The 8,283-nt window shown below is 40.0% G+C and overlaps 1 non-coding gene and 1 pseudogene across 1 annotated transcript; one reads left to right on the forward strand and one right to left on the reverse strand.

Moving 5' to 3' along the window:
• Positions 1-227: 227 nt before the first annotated feature.
• Positions 228-334, reverse strand: LOC148547299 (small nucleolar RNA R71). The gene has a single exon (XR_015897786.1). It is a non-coding gene; the product is annotated as a small nucleolar RNA R71 (small nucleolar RNA).
• A 1,812-nt stretch (positions 335-2,146) lies between these two features.
• LOC148547300 (uncharacterized) lies at positions 2,147-4,787 on the forward strand (annotated as a pseudogene).
• Positions 4,788-8,283: the final 3,496 nt, after the last annotated feature.

Below are 8,283 nucleotides of genomic sequence, written 5' to 3' on the forward strand. Positions count from 1 at the left end.
TGCTGGGTGAAGATCTGCTTAAACACTTGAAGGACTTTCAAGTAGTGTGCTCAACCGCAAGGAGACATGGATCGGATGAGATAGCTGTGATGGTTTTTGCTTTTCCTTTCTCTTTAGAGGAAAAAGCAAAGGAGTGGTTTTATACTCAACCGAATGAAGTGATTACCAAATGGGATTTGTTGAGAAAGGAGTTCCTATAGAACTTCTTTCCATCTCAAAAGATGGATCGTTTGAGGAAAGAGATTTCTTGTATTATGCAAAGAGATGGAGAGATACTCTATGAGTATTGGGAACGTTTTAAGAAGTTGCTTGAATCTTGCCCTCTCCACCGCATTAATGACTTGGTACTTATAAGTTATTTTTGTCAAGGCTTAGTTCCTCAAGACAAGCTTCTTATTGATGCCTCAACTGGCGGATCTCTCATTAAGCATAAAACTGCAGAGAAGCATAGGAAGTCATTTCGAATTTAGCGGACTCAACACAACAAAGCAATCAAGGATCATATCAATATGGAGGAAATCAAGGTCAAGGGTGGAGGGATAACTCCAACCAAAGATGGCAACAACTTTAGTGAGGACGACTCCAACTCCGATGTCTCAATCGTCGATCCTGGTAGGGTTTGGCGTGACTCCGCCTCTGAGCCTTATAAGATTCACGTCTACAGGTTGGGGTCATTCTTCGCCAGTGGCCTCCGCACCTCCATATTGGCGGCTTCATCTGTCTCTGCCTTTGCCACCAACCCTGCCGATCCCGAAGAAGTCGTCGATTTGAGGAAGCAGGTGCAAAAGGTCACATAGGAGCTTTACCAACAAGTTTAGCAGTTTGAGGAGAGGTACAACGAGCTTCTTGCATGTGTGGGAGACACCGTTTACCTTAGGCTGGAGCTGAGGGAGGACTTGGAGCGACTAGAGCATTTGCAAGACCAAATGTCAGTGTACAACGAGCAGATGCGCGTTGGAGGCAGCAGTGCTGGTGGTGGGTCACCAACATCACTATCTAGTCCGCCGCCCTAGTAGGGGAAGATGACGATGACGACGATTACCGAGATCAGTAGGGTTTAGGAATTTTATTTATTTTATATCTATTTTATTGTATTTTACTTCGTTGACTTTTTATTATATTCAGACTCTTGATATTTAATAAAATCATTCGTTAATTTTTGGTATTTAGAATTTGTGAACTAATTTTATAAAAAAAAGTTGAATTTGACTATTAATTGTGTAAAAAAAATTTCATACAATCGGTTTCATCAGTGAAAAAAATCGACGGTAAATAGGCACCACAAAATATAATATGATGCCAAAATTACCAGCAAAAAAATCTGCTGCTAACCAACTGCTTGTCCACTTATTTTTATCGTATTGATTTCAATCTGCGATGCAAAATCTGTCGGTAATTAGCTTCAAAAAAAATAATCCGGCAATAGACATCTTCTAGTGTCATTTATACTATTAGATGCATTTCGTCAATAAATTTGTTGATATTTTTTTTTATTACATTTGATGTAAATTGAAAATTTTTACAATAAGTTAAAATAAAATAAAGAGTAAACTACCATTTCTACCCATGGAAGTTGAAAACGCTGACAAATCTACCCACAAGAGACAGAAACTACCAAATGTATCCATCAATCATGAGTTTCGTGGGACGAAACTAACCAATCCATATTCCGGCGTTGACTCCGTCAGTAACACGCCCTACATGGCACTTCACAGCGGGACATGGCTTGGGGGGCTGCACACGTGGATATTATAATTATAATTAGTTAAAAAAATAATTGAATTTTGAATTTTTTTTTTTTGAAAAAAAAAGGGAAATTAGAAATGAACAGTTACCAAAGGTTTTCCATCTTCGCGCGTTTCAGAAAACAAAGGGTAGAGCCCTAGGAAGAAACTGTTCATCTTCAACAATCAAAGAAAACCTCCCAGGCCGACGATAATCTCTGTATTGAAGAAAGGGTGCTTATTGGTGTGGACCGTTTAGGCGGGTGGAGTTGCATGGTGTCATCCATAGGTAAGTAGTAACCGTTGATCTCTATGTCATGGTTTTCTTGTTTTCGGTGCATGGTTATAGAAACTGGGTTTTCATTAGGGTGTGCTTGTATTTGCTATGATTTGGTTGTTAATTAGGGTGTGTCTGTTTGCAGATGGCAACTATCCACATTACGTTAGTCATTAGTCACAGAGGAAAATTTCAAAAGGGTGATGATGGTAGACTGGCATACGTTGGGGGTGAGAAAACAGAGATTGAACAAGTGAATGTCGATACCCTAAATAGGTTCTTCATGAATGACTTAGTAAATGATATAGGGTACACTGATGTAAGCGAGCTTTACTGGCTTGAACCTGGGAAGGAGTTGGATGGTGGGTTGAGGTTGCTTAGACTTGACATGGATGTGGTGACTATGTACGAAGCAGCCATTGCTAATGGGAGGAGAGTTGAGGTGTTCACTGAGCATCCAGTTAACCTTCCTGAGTTTGCAGAAGAAAACAATGAACCTGAACCAGATCTTGAGATTTTAAATGTCAAGCACAGAACCAAATTGTGTGTTAGGAGACCCCCAACACCAAAGAAGAAGTACAAGAGAGTGGTGAAGATCAATGAGACTGAAGGAGGTATGCCTGGACAGGATACCCAAACAGAGGATGATGTGGTGGACAAAGATGTCCATCTTACCACAACAAACACAGAACAACCAAAAGTAGGCAGTGACGAACCAAATCTCCCCACACACTCACCAAAGGTAACCTTCGAAGAGCCACCAAGGATCATTCAGACCCCAGATGCACCCACCGAACCCAATTTACCTCCACATGAGCCGTTGGACAAGACTCCTCCAGAGCCTCAACAACCACGTGTGTCAGTTGGAAGTCAAGAAATTGGGCACCGAAATCCAGTGTCTGTGGAGTCAGTGGCTCCCACAGTTGATAAAGGGCCTGCGGAATCTAATGAGATTTTCACACAATATATTCCACAACCTTGCAATGAACCAGAGTCTCAGGAGCAGAGCATTCAGAATGAGAATGAAACACCTTGTGAAGAGAGTCAACCTAGCAATTCACAGCCCGAACCGTCTACAAACCCAGATGTGGGTGGTGGTAGTCCAAAGAAGCGGAAGAGACGATCAACAGTCAGGCCTCCTCCATCAGGACAAACCTTCATACCTAACCAGGATCCAAACAAGCATCCTTCAATCTTTATACCTGTGGAGGGTGAAGATATGTCTGAGCCAAGTGCAGGGATGCATTGTTACGAGTCTGAAGAGCTGGATTCTGTTGCAAGTGATGATGAAGACAGTCAGTAAGCAGCATTTCCTCAAGCTAATCCCGATGCTCCAGTTAGGGAGGTAAGGCTGGAGGTTGGGTTAGAATTTGAGAATCTAGAGCATTTCAAGAATGCAGTTAGGAAGTTCAACATCAACCTAGGGCGAAGCATATTCTTTCCAAGAGTTGATTCAACTAGGTGCAAGGCCATATGTTATGACGAGGATTGCCCATGGCAGATATATTGTGCAAAACGGTCGTTTCCATTAAGCTTCCAGGTGAAGACCTTTGTCAACGAACATACCTGCAACAGAGTTAATAAGAACAAATCTGCAGATGAAAAATGGGTTGTTGAAGAGCTTGAGGACAAGATCCGTGACCATCCAGACATGACTCAAAGACAGGCACAGGATTTTTTCAAGAAGGAGTTTGATGTGATTGTCAATGAGAGGAAGATATATCGTGCAATGGTGAAGGCGAAAAAACTAATAGAAGGATCAAAGATAGCTCATTATGCACTTCTACGGGATTATGCTAATGAAATAATAAGGACCAACCTTGGCTCCACCGTAAGGATTAGCACTGATTATGTCGAAGGGATTGGGTATAAATTCAAAATAATTTACATATGCTTGGAAGGGTGTAAGAAGGGCTTTTCGGTTTATCGGGTTAGATGGTGCTTTTTTGAAGGGATACTACCCTGGGCAGTTGTTGACTGCGATCGGCCACGATGCCAATAACCATATATACCCTATAGCCTATGCTGTGGTGAAGTGCGAATGCAAGGATAGTTGGAAGTGGTTTCTCGAACTTCTCCAACAAAACTTAGGGGACTGATAAACCCATATTTTATGAGATAATTTGTGCTTAGTTTGAGTGATTTATTTAATCCTTCACCCACTTATTCATATTAATTGCATGGTTTTACTTTCCCTTCCTTATTATGTGATGTATGTGAAAAACATGTTTCCTATGCTTTAAAATTAATTATTTTAATTACCTTTATTCCCATTCGATGCCGTGATTAGTGTGTTGAGTAGTTTCAGATCTGGGACGCAGCTATCAATGGAATTAACTTCATGTCAGACATGCAGAAGGTAATGGTCTCAATTCTTATTGTTCGTGTATGCCTTTATAATTAGCAGTTTACAATGTTCTTTAAATAGTTACTGCTGTCCTAGATGAACAGTTCTTCATAGGAGATAATGATTTACTTGCTTTACTTTTCCCCACTAGGGCCTCATCCCTGCTATGCGTGAAGTAAACCTAGGAGCTCATCATAGATATTGTGCTATGCACATATGGCAGAACTTCAGAAAACAGTGGGGTGATACAGAGTTGAAGATGGCAATGTGGAGGTGTGCCAAGGCCACAACCTCCCAAGAGTTCAATGCTGTACTTGATCGGATCAGATGGGTTAATCTACATGCTTGGGAGTATCTGAACAGGATTCCTCCAAGTCAATGGAGTAGGTCTGGCTTTAGCGAATACCCAAAGTCTGACAATTACACGAACAACAACTGAGAATCGTTCAATTCTAGGATCAAGAAGATGAGAGGGAAGCCTATTATAACTATGCTGGAAGAGGTGAGGGTTTACATGATGAGCATAATTGCTAGAAACAAGAAGGCGTTGGTGGGATATAACGGAGTTATCACTCTGGTGCAGCAGAGTAGGCTGGAAAAAGAGAAAAGGGAGAGCAATAAGTGGCGGCCGTTTCCCACTGGAGATGATCCTGGAAATGTGTATGAAGTTCAGTGCTTGCCACATAAGGTTATGGTGGACTTAGGAAAGAGGACTTGCAGTTGCAGATTTTGGCAACTGACTGGCTTGCCATGCCCGGAATGCATGTGCTGCCCTTGCATACCAGAATAGGCGACCAGAGGAACATGCACACAACTGGCTTTCCATGGGGGCATATAACAGCACATACCAGTTCGTCATCCAACTTGTTCCAAGTCAAGAATACTGGGAGCATGTTGACCTACCACCTGTACTGCCACCAGTATACAAGAAGCAGATTGGGAGGCCAAAGTCGAAAAGAGACAAAAGGAACGACGCCCTAAAGGAACCCACCCCAGATCTACATAGGGCCCCCAGAAAGTATGGCCCCATCACCTGTAAGTATTGCCTAAAGGTAAATCATACTTCATATGTTACATCACTTATGAATTCATGTTCTACGTTTTGTTTCATGCCACATGTTACTGCAGACTGGACATAACAGTCGCAGCTGTTCCAAGAAGAAGGAGGGAATGACTGGGAGTGCTGGGGGACAAAGTGCAAGTCAACACCCACCTGTTGCGGATGACAAAGAGGAGGCAGCAAGACTGAAGGAGATGTTTTGGGAGGAAAATCTTGAAGCTGTTGAAGCAGCTGAAGCAGCAGCAACTCAGCCACCGCCTGTAACTCTATTGATTTATTTTGCAATCCCATTTTACAAGTTACAAGTTTTATGTCATTATGTCACTCATACGTTTCTATCTGAACAGGAGACCACCCCAGTTAGGCCACCCACTGCAAAAAGGCCACCAAAGAAGAAGAAGAATGTGAGGAGACCGCCACCAACTAGTCAGCAACCACGACCTCCTCCGCCTATTGTCAGCCCAACAATACCAACTACTACTAGTCCATCACCCCCAGCCTCTGATGTGCCACCCACTATGACACCTCAAACTATGCAAGCTGCCTCCCAGGGTACTACTTCAAGGTTCATGGAGTTCATGCCAACTCCCACAGTTAGAGTATCAACCTCAAGGAGGTGGCCGCAGCCAGCCTTCTGTCCACCAGCCAAAAAGGGGTCAACAACTACACACTTGAAAGAGGGGTCAAGCGGAAGCAGCAACTCCACTCCAATTCTGTGAAGCAATAGTTTTATAAGTTATGGTTTTTTGTAATCCTGTTGGCAGTTTATCGTACAATTGTTGGACATGTCACATACTATGCCTTATTTTGTTTACGTTTTGATAACTCTTAGCAGTATCTTGCACATTTCTGTAAGCCAGTTACTACATACTTATCAGGATATTATGCCTGTCTTTGATGTTATTTTGGACCAGAAAGTAAACAAGAATTGCAATTAGTACCAGATAATTTTTGCATGTTACATAACTTATAAGGCTACATCTGACATTAATTGGATACCATGTGTGCACAAATGACATATTTAGAATTGATCATGGGTATTTTTGTCATGATCTTATACTAACAACTAATAAGGATCAAACCCTCCTAAGAATCAGATACACAGTGCACACAATATTACAAACCACAGCCATTGATATCATCAGAAGCTAAAACCTAATTTTGCTAAATTCAGCTTCAAAGCTCCCTAATCTGGTGAGCATCTTCACTTCAGCCTCAGCCTCATCAACATCTTCCTGCATCTTTCTTTCCGATAGTGCTCTCCTCAAACCCTCACCCTCCGACTGCCCTTCGATTTCGTCTACCCATGCAAAGAATTTGCAGTCCGAGTTCTATCCATGGCAAAAAAAGTAAAATCAGATGCACATTCAACTCCCACAAAACAGGGTGTACAACGGGTTACCTTCCAATTGGGACAACGGACGAACCACCTCCCAGGATTCATCGCCGTCCTGGACTGTAACAGCGTCACCCCCAACCCACAGAAACATCTGCCATTGAACTTCCTATCATGCACCCGTTTTGAAATTGAGCTTCCAGACACACTACTGTTGCCATTCGAAGGTGGAGTAAAGAGTCTTCGCCTCGACATTGGTATAATTTCGAAGATTATTGTGAATCTAGGGTTCGTGCTTTGGATGAAAGAATGTTTGAATTTGGAAAATTTTGGGGTTGAAGGTACATTATAACGGTTAGACATGTCAGCAATCCACGTGTGCAGCCCCCCAAGCCATGCCACGTCGTGAAGTGCCACGTAGGGAGTGTTACTGACGGAGTCCACGCCGAAATATGGATTGGTTAGTTTCGTCCCACAGAACTCATGATTGATGGATATATTTGGTAGTTTTCGTCTCTTGTGGGTAGATTTGTCTGCGTTTTCAACTTTCATGAGTACAAATGGTAGTTTACTCTAAAATAAAACGTAAGAATATTTTTAAATTTTTGACCAATTTTAAAAATAAAATATATATTTTATCTTAAATTAAACAATATAATGAATAAGATTTTTATATAAAAAACTTATTACTTAACCAACAAATATTTTTGTTCTCACCATTTTTTCTAATCTTGAATTTGTAGACTTTTGGGTCATAATTTACGTGACTACGACTAAGACGAGTAGTTTCAAAAATATTAGTGTAATTTTTAATTTTTTAATATTTTTTTAATTTTACTTATAAAATTAATGGTAAGAGATCATATTTTATTTTCTTAATTGTTAAAAAAAAATAGAAGAGATTAATTCATTCCATACTAAAAGAATAAAAGTATATTCCCGTCTTTCTTTCTTTTAATGATGTCTATTTAACTGTTTGTTTTCTTCCACTTGTACTCTTTTAATGTAGCTTGTATAAAATATAAATCCACAATTCCACCCATAGTTTTGAAAGTCTGAGATAGCATCTAAAATTAAATGGTGTATTGGGTTTGGTTAAGGGCACATATTAATAAGAAAGCAAAATATTAAAAATATATGTTTTTAATATATTTTTAAAATATTAAATACGTAAAAAAGTAAAAAATTTACTATTTTAATATTTTTAACAAATATTTTAAGAAGACATTTTACTTCATTCTTTGTTCATTTTTTGCAACGAGTTTAGCTCATTAGTTTGTAATTTTGTATTTACATTCGCATCAAAGTACGCAAGTGCAGTTTACAAATACAAAAAAAAAAAAAGGGTTGTGCATTTTATAATTTAAATAAAATTAGTAAATTCACTTATATTATAGTGTTTACAAAAAATAAGCAACCTCTCACTGACATTACTTCCTTGTTGGTTCAAATATTTTATTTTGGTCAAGCTAAGTTCACTGTCAATCATTGTCCAAAATTTACACTACTGGACCATTTCAAGTGTAAGGAAATAGTCAA

This window comes from Arachis ipaensis, chromosome B8, assembly GCF_059453495.1.
Source record: "Arachis ipaensis isolate K30076 ecotype BB chromosome B8, ASM5945349v1, whole genome shotgun sequence".
NCBI lineage: Eukaryota > Viridiplantae > Streptophyta > Magnoliopsida > Fabales > Fabaceae > Arachis > Arachis ipaensis.